Source organism: Sinohyriopsis cumingii, chromosome 19 (assembly GCF_028554795.1).
Source record: "Sinohyriopsis cumingii isolate HCF-2022 chromosome 19, ASM2855479v2, whole genome shotgun sequence".
Classification (NCBI taxonomy): Eukaryota; Metazoa; Mollusca; class Bivalvia; order Unionida; family Unionidae; genus Sinohyriopsis; species Sinohyriopsis cumingii.
The window spans coordinates 20,772,105-20,792,397 of NC_142979.1; the positions used below are offsets into that span (position 1 = coordinate 20,772,105).

At 35.5% G+C, this 20,293-nt stretch overlaps 1 protein-coding gene across 1 annotated transcript in view; it reads right to left on the bottom strand.

Annotated features, from left to right (window-relative positions):
* LOC149775248 (uncharacterized) overlaps nucleotides 1-17,273 on the bottom strand; it is a 65,429-nt gene extending 48,156 nt beyond the window's left edge. Inside the window, exon 1 of the mRNA XM_089943789.1 lies at nucleotides 17,193-17,273. The gene's annotated coding sequence lies outside the window, so the exon portion shown is untranslated. The remainder of the gene's footprint in view (nucleotides 1-17,192) is intronic.
* Nucleotides 17,274-20,293: the final 3,020 nt, after the last annotated feature.

Consider the following 20,293-nt stretch of genomic DNA (forward strand, 5'->3'; position numbering starts at 1 on the left):
ATACTGTGCCAATGAATCCTTGTAAATCAAAATAAAGAGCGCTATCTGGTGATTGTATTCGTTTTACCCTACTTTAGTAACGCTTCTATTCGTAATTTTATTTTCTTCCACACGAATTTTCACAAGAAGAATATAATAAGTCAGGAGAAATATTGCAGTGATGATCCTATGACCCAGCTATTAAATTCGATGGTCCGTTTTTGTACTTACGAAGGGGAATATAATTTTCATGTCATGTAGAGCTAACGAAAAACATATTATATGAGCAATTAAGACTCTTCATTTATTTGAATTACACTGGTTTGCTTGTTTGGAGTTTATACACGGGGATTGGATTTACTCTGCAAGGAAACGGAACCTATTTCAATAATATGTCACTTTCATAGACACAGATGGGATAAGGTAAAATACGTCTGGAAGACACCGAAAAGCAGTTAGTTTTAATGCTTATTGTGTATGACATTAAACATATACAATATGTAAATCAGGTCGAAATAACCTTCTAATCGACAAAGTACTGAAGCATATAGAATATCTTTTATATTGTAAGCACACAACGCTCGAACTATGAAGCCATGGAATGCTCAGGGGCATTTGAACTTATGCCGCATGATTTCTTGCGTTGGTGCTTACTATATATAATCAGCTAGCGTGGGTACATGGGAAAGCCAACCAGTAGCTTCTCGTGGGTCGGTGGTTCTTCCCTGGGTTTTCTAGGGTTCTTCCTCCACCAGTTATACTGGCCGCCATGTATAGCCTATCTTGTGCTGAAAAATGGCGTCAAACCCTAGAACAACAACAACAACAATATATAATTGACAATAAATTTCTGACAATTGGAACTGAAGTCCACGTGAAGATAATGTCGAAACAGCCTGCCTCAAGTCAACTCTCAGATAAAACTAGAAAGCAGCGTTGTTCAGCATTTTATAATTACGTAGAACAATAAGATTAAATCAATTGTGTCTTAAGTTGTATTAATTTGGAACGATTCAACGTTGTCTTACATTAAGTAATTAAGTATGTCGCAACTGTTTCTTACATTAAGTTGTTATTAGTACAATACAAGTATCTTACATTAAGTAATTCAGTTTGATACAACTGTGTCTTACATTAAGTAATTTAGTATGACACAACTGTGGTTTACACTAAGTAATTAAGTACAATACAAATGTGTTTTACATTAAGTAATACAGTACGATACAACTATATCTTACATTAGGTAATTAAGTATGACACAACTGAGTCTTACACTAATTAATTAAGTACAATATAAGTGTTTTACATTAAATAATTTAGTACGATAAAACTGTGTCTTAAGTTAAGCAATATAGTACGATACAACAGTCTTACATTAGGTAATCAAGTATAAGTGAGTCTTACATTAAGTAATTAAGTACAATACAAATGTGTTTCAAGTTAAGGAATATAGTACGATACAGCTGTGTCACATTAGGTAATTAAGTATGACACAACTGAATCTTACACTAAGTAATTAAGTACAATACAAATGTGTCTTAAGTTCAGTAATATAGTATTATACAATCGTGTCTTACATTAATTACGTATAAAACAACTGTCTTACACTACGGAATTAAGTACAATACAAATGTGTTTTACATTAAGTAATTTAGTACGATACAGCTTATATACAAAAGCCATATTATCGACTTTGATAAATCTGAATCTTTGGACACGTGTGCCATAAATATTTGCCACACACGCTTTGGAAATATTGAGTTTGTAGATGTCTGGTCAGTTGGTTTGCTAAACTATGTTAACAAAGGACTGGCGAAAAAAATGTACAGACAGAATGTTAAAGCTAACATTGTTTAATACGCAAACCTCATCCTGAGTTGTAGAATACGTGACTGAAGCTGAAAAACCTCATTGTCAATAACGTTCAAAATACATGTCATATAATCGACACTGTAAGGGGGATGCTCAAATTTGATATACGTAAACACTTTTAGAATAGCATTAGTATTAACCTTTTGATAGTTGTTAAAGAGTATATTGTTGTTGCTCGAACAGGATATGGTGATATTGGACTAATAGACCAGGGAGAATAGCGTGTTAATGCATAGTGTGGGACATATATAAAGATCAAAATATTAATATATAGTGTGAGACCTAGTTCCAGATCAAAGTGTTAATATATAGCGTGAAACATAGTTCCGAATCAAAGTGTTAATGTACAGCGTGAAACACAGAAATCAGAGTGTAAATATATGGCTTGAAAAGTTGTTTCGGATCCGAGTGTAAATATATAGCCAGAGATATGGTACAAGGTAAAAACGTTAACGTGTAGCAGGAGACATGTTTCCAACTAAGAATGTTAATGTATAGAGAGAGGCACCAGTCTAGGTCATAACCATAATGTATAAACATGCATGTCGCCTTATAAATGCGTGTTCACGCAATAGCAAAGGAGCAAACATGGCGTTCATATTACAGATGTCGACCTAACCTGTTTGAAATGTTGTATGAAAATGGCATGAAATATAACGAAGAAAAGATCATCATGACTTAAAATTCCAGTTAGACACGTTGACTTCCTTGTAGAAGCTAAGTATGATATTAATACAAAGACTATGACTAATACGATAGCAATGTTCTGGATGTAGCTCCTGAACACGATGGAAAATTATTAGTAGAGATCAAATTAGCGTTTGTAATAGTCGATAACAAAATAAAAAAGTGTACCGTACAGATGCTTTGCAGGCGCAGCGTATTCTGGTGCTGAAATATCTGGGCACATTTATCATGGTTCAGTTTATATGACACAAAGTGAAGAGTTTCTTAAGAAATATGCAAAACGTCTATTCAGTCTCATCAACTGGAGTCCTGCACATTGATCTGTGATGAGTATCATCGTATGCCTTGTTTGGCTTAGTTGTGCGTGGGATAATTCCACATTGTAGGTTTAAGGCTTTGCTAACCTTTACACTAAATATGCTTTTGTGAGTAAATTGTAAAGTATTAGATGTTTTATCTTTATCAGCAAAACTCACACTCTTCATCAAAATACATATTTTCATCAAAGTTTTTCAGTCTGACGAATTCTCTGAAAGCATCATTCATATCACCTTCGTTTCTTCGTTTGTACATTTTCGCCTTAAGGATTAATTAGAGTAAACGGCTATCACTGCCAAAATGTATTTGTATCCATCGTTGTATGTGTGATAATGCTTGCATGTCAGTATAATCTGTCTGTCGCGCATTATCCAATCTTCTGTATAGGAATAGCGTACTTGCTTCAATTTGTAACAAGTATGAAAACTGCATTAAACCGTTCTTTAACTTCAGTGTCGTTTTTCTTTTTGTTTAGTTAAATTGTGTTCCTAGACTTTGATTGTTATTTGTACAAGCATCAACTCAATCTGAGTCTTAATTAAGATTTCTGAAATACTGTTGTTTGTCTTTCTGTGCAAGTCCAACTTACGTGAGGTTTCACCGTCTCGAACGAAGGCATTTAAAACGTAATGAAAACACCCAGATAGTGCCTGATGCTGGACAACTCTTAGGCGTTATCGACATGCCAACTAGACTACATTTGAAGAAAATTCTTTTCCCAGTAATTTGCTACGGTTTCTTGAATCCTTTACAATATAGGAATGGTCTGCAACGTTTTAAAATTTGACTCGAAAACAGAGCTGCTTTAATTACTGAATCACATTTGCTGTTTTTAATCGAACTCGACTTTTCATCAATCATATTTGTTTTTATCAAATCGGTTCAACCGACCATGTATCATCTATTCGTTATTCATACTGCCAGCTTTTGTCCACGTGTCTTATATGGTTGATGCTGTTTATTTCAGTGTTACGATCGTTCAATTTAATCTGCATATCAGTATCATTTCTTAAACATTGCAGGATATTTTGATCACGCTTGACATGTAAAGAGTTCCATTTACGTGAATGTGCTTTTGTAACATGCATAACTTTGTCCACACTTGAATCCTATACAAAACCTCTCAGCAAATACATATCATCTCCTGAATGTTAGATTTCCACTGGTACATTAAACGAGTTAAATATTTCTTTCACTCCTCTAAAGGTTGTTGAATTCACCAAATTACACTTATGCGACATTATTTATATTCTACCAGAAGTTTAACTTTTCTGCGAGAATAATATAAGTCAAGCAAGAAGTATATGATTTTCTTCATTGCAAGAGTGAGATGAAGGTACAGTGTGCGTTTTGTTTACATTTTGCCGACGTAAGGAATGTATTATTTGTATAGGCCACGAGATGTATATGCGTGATGTATACATATACCCTGACATAGATAATTATCTGAAATTATTAAATTTGACTTTTATTTTGGTCCACATGGTCATGATTGCAATCAATAATAAATCAATATCCAAGGAATGTACTTTGTGCAGAATGAAGACAGCGAGATCTCGAATAATAATCTCATATAGAATAGTATACGGAGGTCAAGTCTCCATTTTTAAATCACGGCACAAATCTGAGTTATTACTAGAAAAACTACATGAGAATAAAAAGATTGGAATGTTTTCAGCTGTACCATTCGATTCATTTAGGAATAACATTGTCTGGCTAAAGAACTATATCTAATTGTGATCAAGGACGACCTAAAACGGTCATTGAAAGAAATCAAGAAGACAGTTCAAGAAAAGAATCGTTTTAGAAATTGAACTGAACAATGAAAAAGTAAACCAGCTGACGGGATACTTATTTGGACACAAATTGCACAAGACAAGATGATGAATCAAATGGAAATGCTGGAAAATCAAAAGAAGGAAAACTCGAAGAAGATGCAATAACAACAAACAAACAGCCAAACGCGTATATTAGAAAACATTGGAATAGGTCCCGCAATATTCCAGCACTAACACTGTATAGATGTGCAGAGTTCACGACATTGAAAATTAGGTTTTGAAGGAAAGAGAATAAATTGTCATAAGCTGGTTGAAAAGGAAAGTACGAGTGACGGTGAGTGATGGGGATAACGACGTTGCACATGGAACATGACCATGAAAAGAACCAGCGTACAGGCCGATACTCAATACATTCGCAGGAAGATTGTTGAAAACTTAGCTCCTAAGAAACAGGGCAAAGCTGAAGGACTCTTCTGCAACAATTGAGGAAAATATCAAACATATACATTCATCGCCAGTGGCTCAGCGAACAGAGCTGCCATGTGTATCATAGCTGTTCATTTTTGTGCGCCATGTGATTGAAAATTCATTAATAAAAAGCAAAACAACAACAAGAAAAGCAACTCAGAGCAATCAATCTGCACATGATTCGATCAGTTTAGGGTTTTGGTAAAATCAAGAATGAACTGTTTGGATCTAAAGAACGGTAACTACCCCCACCCCCACCCCAAGGTAACCCTTTGGAGGTAGGTAAAAATAATTCAGAACAATCTCATTCAATCAAAATATTTTTGCAAAATGAAATCTTCGCAAATATACTGAAATCAGCTAGCTAGGGACTTAAAAACTTTCTCTTGTAGTTTATTCTAAACGTATTCAATCATAATCTATTAATAAATATTTGTTGTTGTTGCGAAAACCATCTTAATGAATATACCATTCACATTAGATTCTCTAAAGTTTCGTGCTTTGTAAAATTTTGTGATAGAATGTACTGTAATACAGATACTGCGATGACGATGTAGATTATTATTATTGAAATTTGTTTCTGACGTTTTTGTACGTTAATTTCTTAATATTACTTTATAGCTTACATTTAAGGGAGGTAATTCAATTAGGCTTCGTGTGCGGATTCCCGAGTGATTACGAATCTTTGATTGTTTTCCGTAACATTACATCCGTTGGCACTATATTTGCTAACCTGCAATATCCTGATTACAATGATGCATAGTTTCATTGGAACAGGGAAATATTTTTTAATTTGAATTTTAAAGTAAGACAAAATATAAAAAGTAAGTTTTCATTGATGCAATCCGTTTTGATGATAAACAAGCTGACTGAAAGTGACTGAATTAAGTGTACAGTTCACAAACGATTTTAATGGACCGACTATTTAATTTTCTATTGGAGGTGTGTCTAAGAATATTGTGATGAAAACAAATTCCGTGATCTCGATGGCTTGACAGCTCTCTCTCTCTCTCTCTCACACACACACACACACACACGCACACACACAACAACCCTCCCCCAATGTTAAATGAATGGCCAGCCATTGCGTTATAGGTAATGGACACTTTGAAATAAATGATTTTTGGTTTATAAAAAAGTGTTTACGTACTGATACTTTAATAGGATTCTTGTTATGTTTAACTAGATTTCTAACATGTGAAACGTGTCGAGGTTAAATATGGCGGTAGAAATTTTCCACTGAAATACGATTTTGCGATTTTGATTGTGCTTTGTCACAAAAAGTCACACATGGGTGTTTCCACCTCTTTGTAAAAGAGGCAAACCATTGTACTGTCGTAGCGTAAGCGTCCACAAAGGCAGAAGGATATGAATATGTACACCCGTAATTAATATCAAGTATTCTTTATAGGTCATCGGACACAGTTTTTAGTGGGTGTCATAACAAACTGTTATACCATGAACGACGAAACTTAGTGAGGGCATGCACCTTGACGCATCGTGAACCTACACCTTTGTTATTAAAGTTAGTCACCGTGGTCCATATTTCATGCCCCAATCATTCAGATGTAATCACAGTGTCCCATATTTCCTGCTCCATTCACTCAGATGTAATCACCATATCCCATATTTCATGCTCAAATCATTCAGATTTAATCATCGTGGCCAATATTTCATGCTCCACTCATTCAGATTTAATCATCGTAACCCACATTTCATGCCCCAATCATTGAGATGTAATCACCGTGGCCCATATTTTATGCTCCATTCACTCAGATGTAATCACCATATCCCATATTTCATGCTCAAATCATTCAGATTTAATCATCGTGGCCCATATTCCATGCTCCACTAATTCAGATTTAATCATCGTCTCCCATCATTCATGCTCCACTCATTCAGCTTTAATCATCGTAACCCATATTTCATGCTCTACTCATTCAGATTTAATCATCGTGGCCCATATTTCATGCTCCTCTCACTCAGATTCAATCATCGTAACCCATATTTCATGCTCCACTCATACAGACTTAATCATCGTGGCCCATATTTCATGCTCCACTCATTCAGATTTAATCATCGTAACCCATATTTCATGCTCCTCTCATTCAGATTTAATCACCGTGTCTCATATTTCATGCTCCACTCATTCAGATTTAATCACCGTGGCCCATATTTCATGCCCCAATCATTCAGATGTAATCACCATGTCCCATATTTCATGCTCCGCTCATTCAGATTCAATCACCGTGCCCCATATTTCATGTTCCACTCATTCAGATGTAATCACTGTGGCCCATATTTCATACTCCATTCATTCACATTCAATCACCGTGTCCCATATTTCATGCTCCACTCATTCACATTTAATCATCGTAACCCATAATTCATGCTCCACTCATTCAGTTTTAATCATCGTAACCCATAGTTCATGCTCCATTCAATCAGATTTAATCATCGTGGCCCATATTTCATACTCCACTTATTCAGATGTAATCACCGTGTCCCATATTTCATGCTCCACGCATTCAGTGTTAATCTATAGCCCTTTTTATTCTAGAATTATAAAATTGGACTCTTTTATGGAGCTCTGTTTATGTCACAACATTACAAATAAAATAAGGTCATGTCAGATACATTTCACATTATGAATCGTTGTAAGTTGTTAGGTTAAGCTCATGACCACAATGGTTTTGTATCTATTGTACTTTATAACACGCTTGTATCCGGAATCCGGAATGTATCCGGAATCAAGAAACTTGGTGAGAATATGGATCGGGATGGATGTGTACTACAACTTCATCTTACAAACTGGTAAATGTGACAATTTTTTTTACATTCAACCGATTTTGGTTCAATTTTATATTTTGACTATTCATACTTTAACCATTTAATCATTAAACCAGATACGTGCATATATATCGGTTATTACTATACCACTCTTACCAAATATGGTCAGTGTGATCAATTAGCACATTTTTCTGACTTAGATATAGTTTTTTTTTTTCGGTGAGGACTACATAACATTTTAAGTATGCTATGAAATTACTATCCTATCTTAAGTTCTCAAAATGGCTGATTTTGCTATAAGAACATTACTCCCTCATTTTAGTAGTAAGTCGTTACGGTCCATATTTTACGAGTCACTGACTTGGGGTAAACCTTTTATTTATCTTTCATTTTACATGCACCCTTCAAGCTAGAATCGTGTAACAGTTAGTTATATGAGGCTGTACGAAATTTAACGCCTGTGTCCAGCATCCGATATGTACTTTTATGGGTAATGTTGAAATTTTCCATATATTTAAAATGAGGATTAAAATAGTATGGGGTCAGAAAAATTGCATCGGGTCAAATATTTTTATTTGGGTCAAAATGGTTTATGAGATCAAAGTGGAATGATAATGTTAAATTTTGATCTTAAACATATATATATATATATATATATATATATATATATATATATATATATATATATATATACGCTATATGAATGATATACCGCCTCGGAAGCTGGAGGTCGTGGGTTCAATCCCCGGCCGAGTCATACCTAAGACTTATACAAATGGTACTAGCAACTGCCTCGCTTGGCGCTCAGTAGTAGTTAAGTGGGCCACTTTACCGTCAATGGGAATTAGCATTACAAGACCCCTTGGGCAACTCTAGCGTCAAGGGAAATTTAACATGGAGAAAAATCGTGGGTCAGATTAGGGTCAAGGGAAATTAACATGGAGAAAAATCGTGGGACAATCTAGCGTCAAGGGGAATTTAACATGGGAATAAATCGTGGGACTGTCTAGCGTCAAGGCGTATTGAACATGGAGAAAAATCGTGGGACTGTCTAGCGTCAAGGGGAATTTAACATATGGAAATTGAACATGGTGGGTCTGTGTAGCGTCAAGGGGAATTGAACATGGTGGGATTGTCTAGGGACAATGATGGTAGAGGGTCAAACACAACAGAGACAGAAACATACATACACTAGTACAAGCGTGAGATTTATATATAAAGCATTACCAAGACCTGAAATCTTGTTGGGGTGTTCAAAAATTTGCATAATTGTAATGATGCTATAAATAGCTATAATCAAGGAAATGCTCAACGACAAAATGGATCTGACTAAAAGTAACGCTAAAATGACGAAATTGTCCCAGAATTTAAAGGAAAATAAACATATCCCCGAAAATTAAGTTACAATGGTTTAGACTAAAATGGATAAAATTAGTAACTACTTACAATATCAACTTATGTGACGATCGTGGATAAATACGTATGTATCTATAATCAGCTGAAATTCCTATGAAATCCCACTATCTATTTATAGCTCCAACTTGTGGGTTTTTCCTTTGGAAAATCCCACTATCTTTTTATAGCCTCAGCTTGAGTGACGTTCCTGTTTATGAATTCTAGTATATATGTATAGCTACAAAATGTGGAAATCCCCAAGTCGATATTTATTTCCTCAAAATTTCCAGCGTCAATGACGTCACTGTACTGAACACTAGGGGATAAATGTCAACAGTGTTGCAAGTGGCTGACCTGAATACGCGCAACTGTAGGTAGGTAGGTAGAGTGTATCTGATAGGGATAAAGTGAGTTTTATAGGGACAAACAGAGACCAATACACACACACACACACACACACACACAACATACGCGCGCACTCACACACACACACACACACACACACACAGAGGGAAGAGGAAAAAACAAACCCGAAATATACTATCCACACTCGGGAGGAAGAAAAAAAAAAACACAAATATACGATCTACACAACGTACGCGAACACACACACATACACACACACACACACACAGAGGGAAGAGGAAAAAACAAACCCCCAAATATACTGTCAACACAGAAGGGAGATAATACAAACCCCAAATAAACTATCCACACAAACGTACGCGAACGCATACAAACCCCAAATATACTATCAACACAGAAGGGAGATAATGCAAACCCCAAATAAACTATCCACACAAACGCAAGCGAACGCATACAAACCCCAAATATACTATCAACACAGAAGGAGATAATACAAACCCCAAATAAACTATCCACACAAACGTACGCGAACGCATACAAACCCAAAATATACTATCCACACAACGTCGCTAACGCATACAAACTCCAAATATGCTATCCACACTCGGGAGGAAGAAGAAAAAACAACCAAATATACGATCTACACAACGTACGCGAACACACACACACACACACACACACACACACAGAGGGAAGAGGAAAAAACAAACCCCAAATATACTATCAACACAGAAGGGAGATAATACAAACCCCAAATAGACTATCCACACAAACGTACGCGAACGCATACAAACCCCAAATACACTATCAACACAGAAGGGAGATAATACAATCCCGAAATAAACTATCCACACAAATGTACGCGAACGCATACAAACCTCAAATATATTATCAACACAGAAGGGAGATAATACAAACCCCAAATAAACTATCCACACAAACGTACGCGAACGCATACAAACCCCAAATATACTATCCACACAACGTCGCTAACGCATACAAACCGCAAATATACTATCCACACTCGGGAGGAAGAAGAAGAAAAACAACCAAATATGCGATCTACACAACGTACGCGAACACACACACACACACACACACACACACACACACACACACACGCACACCACAGAGGGAAGAAGAAGAAAACCATTATATACTATCCACACGCAGTGAAGAAATAACCCTTTATATATACTATCAACAGAGAGTGAAGAAAATAACCCATTATATTCCATCAACACAGAGTGAAGAAGAAAAAGTTTTTTGAAAGCACCTAAGCCCTCACCTGCAATGACCAACTCTGCCAAACACCTACACCCCACCCACCCCCACTCCCAACACTACAAAACCCATTTAACCCGTTATTTTATGGCATCAGTGTGTGATTTAGGAAACATCAAGACACAAAATGATGGACGAATAGACTGACTATTGTTTACGGACTTGCATGCCTAAAGAGCGTGCGTGAAAGAAAACATCCTTCCATTTCAATTATAACTAAAACATGATCCAGAGGGATAGAGAGAGGTGAAAGAGCACAATTTCATAAAGTGTGAGTAAAAACAAAACACGCCATCCTTATTATACAATGTCAAGACCAAGAGACACTTACGTTTTCTTTCTGGTCTATTCTCTTTTAGAAGGTAGTATGAAATTTCACATCAGGGCCAACGCATCGGCTCACATTGTCAATTTTTCATTTCCATGTTTTTACTGGCACAAGTTCTTCATCATCTTCAATTTCTTCTTCTTCTGAATCCCTCTTCTCTGTTTCGTCTTGTTTTTGTTTCTTCTCTTTTCTCGTAGGGCACTCTGAATTCCAGTGTCCTTTCTCCTGACAACGATATTAGGTATCTTGACTTTTGTCTCTCTTTCTTAGACGAAGCAGGTATTCTGGAGACAAATACCCATTTACCTTTGCAGATATAGCAAACTTCATTAGCACTTACACACTTTCGTATGACTCTCATCAAATCAACGACCAAAAGAGTAAGTTTTGTTGCCACTTTCGCATGTGAATTATGCTTTCGTATGACTTTTAGCAAATATTTGACCAGCAGGTCGATCTGTGCTGACTCTTCCATCTTCTTGATCGTTTGAGAGCGGAATGAATACTCTGACGCTAAGACACTCTCCTTATATACATGGACCTGCTGCGTATGAAACCTAGTCAAATGTAATTTTGCAATAAGATGAAACGATTTCATTGAGGAAGTAAAAAGCAATGATGTACCGTATCGCCTCACACAAAACCTGAAGTTTTAGTTCAAATCCGTGTCAGCGATTTCGAAGACGACATAACTGAGCTTTAATCAATGCTCTCCAATTATGACACAAAACCACGACGGCTTACACCTACAACGTAAATGTGTGAGTTTAAGTAGTGCGTAAAACTTAGTCAAATTAGATTTTTATAGTCAAGTCGAAACGATCTCTTTTCGAACAAGAAAGCAGACACCAAGCGACAATGGCGATCCGTGTCACACAACACTTTTCAAAATGTATATTATCAGAGGTTTGTTCTAGCGATCTGCACGGTTAAATTAAATGTTGATGTATTTTGCAATAAGACGGACACAATTTCCATGGGATCGCCCATGGCACGATTGTTCGTGCATTAGTTTAATTTTTAAAAATATTTTTTTATATAAATCGCCTATAGGATAGACCCAGTAAAGCATGGCCATTCTCGTCACTGTCTGAATAGCTACTTAAGTCAATTCGAAGCGAACGCGGTAAGAAAATAAGTATAGCCAATGAAATGGCTTACAACGGGTGATGCATTGTTTTGTTCTAGGGCTGTGTGGCATAATAATCCCTATGTTCTTGCGTTGTTACCATTACAGTGCAGACAGACTGAAATGTGAACTTACAAGCCCTCTTTGTGTGTGTTGTACCATTTCCTCTTACCACATCAAAATACTGAGCGTCACAGTATTGGTTCGCGTTTTCAAGCTGACCATTTTTTATATCTCATTTAAACATTTCGACATAAACACTCACATCGGTAGAGTCAGAACAGACGTGTTACAGTATTGAGGGGCATGTTATCTTTTCTTTTTCAAACTAATAAATTTGGGGTTTGTATGAAGTAAAGAACCGAAAGTACAGTGAAACTCAAGGATGATGACCCAATATGTATGTCTATTGATGCGTGTATTTACTTAAGAAGAAATATGACCTCTAAAACACAAAGAGATACGGCAAGCATGATTAGATTAAACACAACGATGTTTTCCTTCACGCCCGTGTAATTTAGAGTTTCAATCGTCTTTGAAGACAAACTTGGTCTCCTTTTGTAGGGCTTGAAATAATAAAAAAACTGAAAAATCTTAAGCACTTTGCTATAGATAATTTCATCAACAGACCAAACAACATAAATACCGTTACAACAATAGAAAGCCTTAAATCTTCTATCAAAAAGAAATGCATGAAAAAAGTTAAAGATTAACGATAACTAACCAATGAAACCGAATTTAACAAAGGCAATAACATGTGAAGAAATGCCTCTCACTTTGGAAAGGTAGGCGAATGTACTCTGTCATGCACCGTCAACTTGAAAAAAATTATAAACAGAGAGAAACCTGAATTCAAAATTCAGTTGTTTCTTTTTCTTCAAAATTATTTCGTTTCTTTTTTCTTTTTTTTTTTTTTTTTTTGGAACAAATCTAAGCACTAATATAAAGTGGAAAAGGGAAAATGCACATACAAGCTTTGATATTTCTGAAAAAAGGAGGGGATATTCCTAACGTTCATAACCACCTATATATGCTTGGACTTGTCTGTGACTTATCCACAAAACAAGATATACATATTTCTGGTCAAGCTGCAAGTGTGTGCGTGTTTTTGAAAATGGTAAAAATTGGATATACAATTTTCTCGTGACACTTATAAAGTGAAGAGTCTGTGCAAGTGTCAAAAGCCAAAGTCATATAAGTTTTGTATTTTGTACGGCTTGTAAAGATTTCTACTTTAGAAAATGTGAAGTATCACAAGTTATTATCACAAACAGAAGTGGAACATAGGGGCTTGCAAGAAAGAAAATAACCCAGACAGTTGGTGTCATCAAGAGTGCTAGAGACGGTACCCGAACTTGCTTGCCTGCTTACTTGAATTAAAGTGATTTTCGCTCTAATGGAGCATGTATCACTGGTTTAATAACGCACCGCGTGATTTTTAATTACTCCTGGGGAAGGAAAGAGAGCCTCATCCCCCCAGGCTTTTATGTACTCACAGACTACTTTTAAATTTAGCCAATCAGGTGTAGGACTAACTAGTCCTTAACAACCTGACTGAAAGACTTTAAACATGAGTGGGAATTGTCTCACCACACACTCATTTTTCTGTCCGAGCGTGGTAAAGGAGGAAAAAGGTGCTCAGCAAGACAGCCATGGATGTTAAGTACTCACCAAAACGCTAGCCCGTACTTATTTCAAATCAAGTCCCGTTTTTGCTAATGGACAATAAAAGGTACCAATAATTAGTTAACCACCTGTGCAATTAATTCAAATCTAACGAGTCTGTTAAATTTCCTACTTCCTAACATATCTGTCTAATATTAGTACTTAGTGTACATAAAAATAGCCATACTGATCTTATTTCAAATTATTATGTCTAAGCGACATATACCAGTTTGGTCACTGTTAGGTTTAAAAAATTAAGTTTGTTGTGGTGTTCCAATGGGTCAAGTTTGTTTCGAGAATAGTTTAGTCAAGGAGGGATACCAAGCCAAATATGGTTCCCTATTTAATAAAAAGCAATCTTTTGGAGCCCTAAAAAAAGTCTGTTTTTTCTGTTAGAAGGTAACACGTCTCTCTTTTGCTTTCACGTTCTTTCCCGCACTCCTAGTCTCATGATTCTTGATATCAGGAAATGCGTAGCCATGATGGGCGGTAATGTAAGCAGCGGTTTCTACCAGTTGACTGAGGGGGTATCCAGTGTAGGCTTGTCTGTAGAATTGGGGAAGAACTCTGACCCCTAATCCCCATTGAGAAGGTCTTGGTTTAAAGGTGTCTAGAGATTTGTAGGCAACGTATTGTATGGCTGTAATAAACTGCCCTGCTATGTTGACGTCATACAATGCTTGATCTAGCCCCATTTCGGTGTACTTCTCAACGAGGGTCAGCGTCCCCCTCCTCCTCAACCGCCTCAATTTCCTCTTCTGGTTCTGATACTAATTCTTCAGTTGAGGTAGATAGTTTCAAATCCGCTGCTATGGTGTCTGTCGCTGTTATTGTTGTTGTGGTTGTTCTTTCAGCTGAGATTGCCTGTAGTATCGGAGTGAGAAAAGAACGTAGTGCCTCCGATAATTATATTTGAGTTTGCCATACCGTTTGTGTAACATAATTGGACCTTTGTTTTGCCACCACTCTTTCCGGGACGGGTTGTTTGTTAGGTATAGTCGGCTGTTGACTAGCTGTTATTTGTATTCTCGAGGTGGGTGGAGTGCTAACTGGCTAGGTCTGCATTTCTTGCTCCCGCTGCTGTTGCGTATATTTCTTCCCTCCACACCGAGTTCTGGACCTAATTCTTTAAATTTCGTTGTACCCGAACTTACATTATCCATATTATCAGCAACAAAAGAAAACAAGACGCACAGACCTAAAAGAAACACTCATTCACTTTTTACAGAACATTACTATTTTTAAAATTTTGATAAGCGACGGAAACGAACAACTTAGAGTCACACTTTCTAACCAAGATAAAGAAATCATGTGCTGATAGACTCACTTCTGTATTTTTTCTTCTAACTGACTAACGTATCATAGGCAATGGAATGTGATTTCTTTTCGAGAGTATGGGGTAGCCCTGAAATTTTTTTTTGGGAAGTTGAAGCTATGGCGATCGCTTAGGTTATAAGATGACGGCCTCCTGTGACGACAGGCTTTCTCACAGGATAAGGTCTGCTTCTTCGGAAAGAGAAGAAGAACTCTTTGGTGTCGATAAAACTGTTAACAAAGCCTCTGCCAGGTTCATGCTGCTGCTGCTGTTGCTGCTCTCTCTGCTGTTTATGAAGTCTGTACTTCTCCGTCCATTCTTCTTTCTCCTTCTTGAATTCCTCCTTGAAGAGCTCTTCTTTCAGGTCTTCAGTGACTTTCAACATTATGATATTGTCTATCTCTTCAGGTCTCGGTATCAGACTTGTCATGACCCTATGCAAATTCACATAGGCTTCGTTCAACTTGGCTTATCTTGAGCACATCTTCGTAGGAAGATGAGTCGACAATGGATGGACAGACTGGAGACACAACACAACACAACATTTTTGAATTCAAACAATCACCAATGCAGACTCTGACATACGAAAATCTTATAATAGTGCAATTAACGTCCCCCTCCAAATTTTTTGGACATACTTATTCGCTGTTATATTTTTGTCATACAGTCAATTGTCAATACAAATTTATATTTTGATGACATAAACGTAAACGACACAACAGATGTGGTATCCATGCAATCTTTAAATATGCCATGATAACAAATTCTTCATGTATAACACTGTTTATTTCATAGGAATATCTTTGTTTTAAATTAGAATCATTTTTGTGTGCATCGTAGCAGAAACGTCAGTTTAGATGCAGGTAACGCTTGATCATTATAGTGATGTAAGCTTCCAATCAACGCAGACAAACATATATTTTTTTCCACATGGTCTACACGTGGCAACCAAAATGATATTCCATGATTAAGCATTTATACTTGTATATTCTGTAAAAAATTAGAATTGCGTACCTCATGCGAACCACTTCACATTGTTTCTAAACTAGGGCCATGTTTAGCTCAAAATGGCTTGTCCATAGACAAAATTGAAGTCTACGTACGCATTTTAAGCATCGATTGCAATTGTAAGTTTTTCAAATGCTTTTTCCTTTTATTCCATGATATTTTCAGATCAACTACTTTTTTGAAGTTTATAAATGTTTGGTTTAAAAGAAGGTTTGATGACATATACCATTAAAATAATATAAATGTGTTCACGCAGTCCAAGAAGAATGGTCCAACTAAGTTTATATAATAAGAACATTTTACGCTATGATGGGTTGTGTCCGAAAACTGTTACATTTGCGTATCCCAATTGAATTTTTTTTTACAAGTGCTTGTGTTAATTTACACATGTAACAACATATAAATTGTGTATACATTTGTATATGAGAACGGAGCCACAATATGATATGTGAAATAATCGTTGTGACAGAGCATTTCCCTGGCGCTTTCTAGTACCTCTTGGTCCATCGTCTTAAAATCATCTGATGTGTGTCAGGTACAACATATATGTCGGGAACGAGCGGACATAAATATACTTTTCTTGGAGTGTTTCGGTTTGAGAAAAGAAATATATAAGTGGAAAATAAACATATAAAATAAAATAATCATAATAAAACAGGTTTACCTGTGGGTCTGCCTGTTTGTCTATAGTTGTATCTCGCCTATTTATTGTAATGATCAGTTTTAGACTTAGCTTCGAATCTGTTTTGTTATCATATTTTCGTTTTCAATGGGCATGATTTAAAACTGAAGAAAATAAACAAACCTTACCTGAACCCAAAGAGTCTGCTTTACATCTAAACTCTGTATGCAGAAAATAAAACCTTACACCGGTTTTTATGACCGAGGCGTTTTATGATTTTTGACAGAATAAGGTCATCACATACGTTAAGTCGCAATATGGTTGGTAAACAAATATCAATGTTCCCGTGTCATTGTCTGTTAAGATCATATTTTATTACTCTCCATAAATCAAGGCGTAGTGAAGTTAAAACAACAGATTTAATTTGATGTTATCACGTTTAATTAAAGGAACAGCTATTTTCGCAAATTTGTTATTCTTTCTTCGTTTTTGTACTTGATACGACGAAGCCCGGCACAGGATAAAGAACTGTATCGACGTGTTCAAACTAGTTTTGTTCACATTTCATGATCTCTTAAACTTAGTTTGAGATTAAAAGTAGAATTAAAAGATAATGTAAAAATAAATATACACTATTTAGCAATAAAGATATTTTTACAATTATATGAACATCTGTCAATCCGACCTAATGATAATTATGTGTGCAATATGTTTCGATAGTCGTACATTCATATGTACCCCAGTAATTATATAGATAGTCACTATTTAATCCATTACACTCCATACATATATGTCTGTATGTGTGTGCGTGAGCGTTTGTGTGTGCATTGCATTCAAATTTAAATCATAAAATAGATCGGCATTTAATCAAAGCTAAATGATGGTAACAACGACAGCTCACATGAATCTATATTAAAGTGAACAATGAAGAAAACAGATAAAAAATAATGGATCATTATTTTGGTTAGTTACGTCACAACTAGTACATAAAGAATGACTATAAACGAGACCGCTGGAATTTCAAAATAGACACCCTCCACTCTTTACAAGGACCTGCTCTCCTGTGTTGGAGATAGTTTTTCATATTAGACAAGTAATTTTAGATAACATCGTAGTTTAGAATCTGTATGGCTCAAAGTGAGAGAACATCTGGGTTGGTATGATTTGAGAACAAGAGGTAGAGATACACTCAAGCACACACACACACACACACACATGTATATATATATATATATATATATATATATATATATATATATATATATATATATATATATATATATATATATATATATATATATACACACACATAAGGACCTGCTCTTTTATCTGTTTTGGAGAGGTTGTACATATCAGACAAGTACTTTTAGGTAATGTAGTAGATTAGAATCTGTAAGGTTCAAAGAAAGAATACATTGGGTGGGTATGATTTAAGAATAGGAGGTAGAAATACACACAAGCACACACATATACACATTCAAAGTCACACACACATACACACACACACACACACACACACACATATATATATATATATATATATATATATATATATATATATATATATATATATATATATATATATATATATATATATATCCATTCATTCATCCACAAATTCACATACGGAAATCCAAAGACACGTGCAAAGTTGAATATATTTAGAAGACCAGAGGATTAAAAACAAAGAATGAACTAGCATATTTTCCTCTTGTCATATCGAAAGGATACATTGAACATTCAGTCACAAAGAATTTCCGCAAACAAAAGAAGAATACATATACCTGTTATATATATTTTAATTTATTAATCTATTTATTTATTTATCCATTATATACTATGGAAAGCTTTATGTTAGACTTGACTTTGTTCAAAATGAAGGTCATTTTCAGCCTGACCTGAATCTTTGATTTTGATTTTGTAAACATGCTTATCTCAATTTGGGTCTAGAACTTTGGAAATTCCACATAAAGTATCGGGCCTGCCTGTAGTTTACTACATTTTATATTATCATTTTAGTAACAGAATTCCAGCTATAACTAAGATTTCATATATGTTGCAATGTGACCTGAGTTCAAGGAGAGGACTATAAAATCTGTTTTTTTTCTTCTAGAAAATATTCATTCGTGTTTTAAGATCGTGGTAGAATCAATTATATTATTGCTGTGTATGGCGAGTAGTTCACTGGGTTAGAATTTGTATTTATTCAAATTATTTTCAAATTATTTATTCATTGGAAATAGAAGGTGCTCATCACAAATAACATTCTTGGAAATAGAGACTTGAATTAATAATGACAATTCAAATAAGGATACATTATAGGATTATATTATTGTGATTCAAGAAAAGACAACACATTACCACTACACCAACCGCTACAGGCATATCAACACATTCAGCACTAGATTTAATTTGGATTTCCATTTTTAAGTTTATTCAGACTTTTCATCATTGGTTTTTATGTTTGTAATTCAAGGATTATTTTGGATTTAATTCGCAATACCGTAAGTACCTTTTAAACATGTACACTTTGTTCTAGGGAAATAAAATATTTGTTAAATTTTTCAAAATGTTTAACTTCTCACCCTTTTCTTTTGCTTGTTTTAAGACCATAGGGTCGTACCACGCATTATAGATGAAGCAAATACCTGACACATGCCGCATTATGAATATATAGAGATTTTTGATATTTGATTTTCAGGGATTATTAATACGACATGAATTATTAATATAAATTAAAATTCAGAAATAAATGACATAAATATCAGAGGATGTTATTGACGAAGTACCATCAGTTTCTGTACTATGCTATAAATGTATCAGAGAAATACTTTTTGCCGAAATTGAAAATTGAAATAAATTATACCAGATATTTGCTTGTTCCCATTCGCCTTCTCCCTCCTGTTACTTCTAAAACATTTAATGCGTTTGTTCTGAAATTATGCAACGTGATCGAAATATAGACATGTTAGGAAAGGGATGCGAAATTTCAGACGAAGTTATGTTTTGCGTAGGTGATCTGGCATTAGTACAAAATGAATAATGTTGAGTGTGTGTGTCTGTGATTTGAATGTAGTCCTAAAACTAACCTCTTAATGCTTGGTGCAAAGCGAGGCAGCTTTTAGTAACATTATCATAATATTGATGAGGCTGGGGTTCGAACCCGCGACCTACGGCATCCATGGCAGACGCTCTAACCACTAGGCCACCGGAGAGGTCGAATAATGTTAAATATGAACATGCTTTCACAAATAAAGTATGACAAGACGACACATATGCAGTTTTATTG